Source organism: Penaeus monodon, chromosome 32, assembly GCF_015228065.2.
Source record: "Penaeus monodon isolate SGIC_2016 chromosome 32, NSTDA_Pmon_1, whole genome shotgun sequence".
NCBI lineage: Eukaryota > Metazoa > Arthropoda > Malacostraca > Decapoda > Penaeidae > Penaeus > Penaeus monodon.
The window spans coordinates 34,732,108-34,733,849 of record NC_051417.1 but is presented as its reverse complement, the minus strand read 5'-3'; the positions used below and the strand labels follow the sequence as shown (position 1 = coordinate 34,733,849).

At 38.5% G+C, this 1,742-nt stretch overlaps 1 protein-coding gene across 1 annotated transcript in view; it reads right to left on the bottom strand.

The window, feature by feature from the left end:
- LOC119593647 (NADPH--cytochrome P450 reductase-like) overlaps positions 1 to 1,738 on the bottom strand; it is an 11,210-nt gene extending 9,472 nt beyond the window's left edge. The window contains exon 1 of the mRNA XM_037942599.1: positions 1,560 to 1,738. The gene's annotated coding sequence lies outside the window, so the exon portion shown is untranslated. The remainder of the gene's footprint in view (positions 1 to 1,559) is intronic.
- Positions 1,739 to 1,742: the final 4 nt, after the last annotated feature.

The window sequence follows — 1,742 nt, the reverse complement described above, 5'->3', positions numbered from 1 at the left end:
GTGTTGATAATATGCAAGACCTCCAGGAAAAAAATGTACCCATAGTTCTGTAAAACAATTATCCTATGCCATTTTCTAACTAAAGTTTGATGTTAAAATACATATACTCCATCTGGTCCGGCGGAAAGTGTTTACAAAATTACTGCACCCTTCAAAGATAGTTCTTATAAATCCAACCAAAAAGATTGGCATCACTTCTGGGAATCAACAAACGCTGTAATAACCACACCCGATTACTGTATTTCCCCAATTTGAAATAGAGAAATATGTTAAGAGGGAAGTATTTCTTGAGGGATCGCGACTTTAAAATGTTACCATGGATGACTTGTTGCAAATACTTTTCTTCACTTCTGATGTTCTTTGCCCATGAACATTACATTATGTGTAAGTGTGTGTAGTTTTTTCCTCTCTTTATGGGTCTTTAAATTTTCTTCATTTTAGGACAGTCATTACTATTTAATGCCGCTCCTTACTCGAATATAAATTACCACAGAAGTTGTCAAGCTCCATCTTGTGAGAATAATATACTGTGGAGTTCTGTTTGTCTTTGCTAGAAGATAAACTGCAGAGGCCACAACATTGCTGCTTCTAACAGTGCAGGGATAGATTCACAAAATTTGATAAGCGATTGAGGCCTTGCCTTTCTTTCCTGAAAATAATCATTCATACATCTTAAGTGTTGGTTCTTGTGTTCTACATGGCCACTCCACAGCTTTTCTCAAATGTGCAAGTGCATCAGATAGTGTTCTGCTTTTGCACACATGTAAAGCCAATTTTCATTCAAATAACAGTAAGACTTACAGTGTCCCCTTGGAATCCGAGGAAATAACAAGGATGAACTGCAGTCTCAAAAGGTAAATGCCTCATTCACAAAGACACACAAAAATGTTAACATGATGCAACTCACAACTCATGACATCTGATTTCAAAACAAAGGCAAGATGTAAAAAATAACTATACTTTCAAAGCATAGAAAAGACATGGAGACTACATATAAACACTTAAAATAATCCTTTTCAATTCACATTTCATACCAGATAGTTCACGTAGTATAAAATAGTGGGGTAATATACATACTATTAGGATTTCTGACTGACATATATATATCTCAAGACAAAGGAAGACACTGAATAGGTTTACATATATGAATAAAAACTGCCTTCCCTAACTTAACGAAATTTCCACTAAAAAGTGGTTAAAAGCATGCAAAATAACACCACAATTCAACAGCATACAATAAACCCCCGTATTTTATATAACACGTCGGTGCCAATTGCCTCTACATGTTTTACTTCAACTCGCACGTTCTCTTCACTAAATCATATCTAATTCACTTGTCTCGGCTTTTCACAGCAATTTCCACTACATTTCAAGAGTCGTCTTTCAGTTTACAGGGCCCTCTCGACTCACGTTAAATCCCCACGTCAAGTTAATAACGAGACAAAATGTTTAAAAGAAAAGTGGGGAAAAAATAAATAAATAATACATGTCCCTTTCTCTCACCTTCTATTTTTCCCCCCCTTTCCTCCGTCATCTATCCACGCCCAGGCTATAGTTACCTCTCTGTGAAGACGTGTATTGGGAGAGTTGATCCCCAGTTGTATAATGACCCTTACGTAAGGACGGCGAGCCAGCGACACCTTCCTCCCTCACGCCCGCACCAGACTACAGCTGACGGAGGCGAGGGGGGTGGCTGCTCCTCCGCCACAGGGTCACGCGGAGCCTTCTTTTGCCTTCTCTGG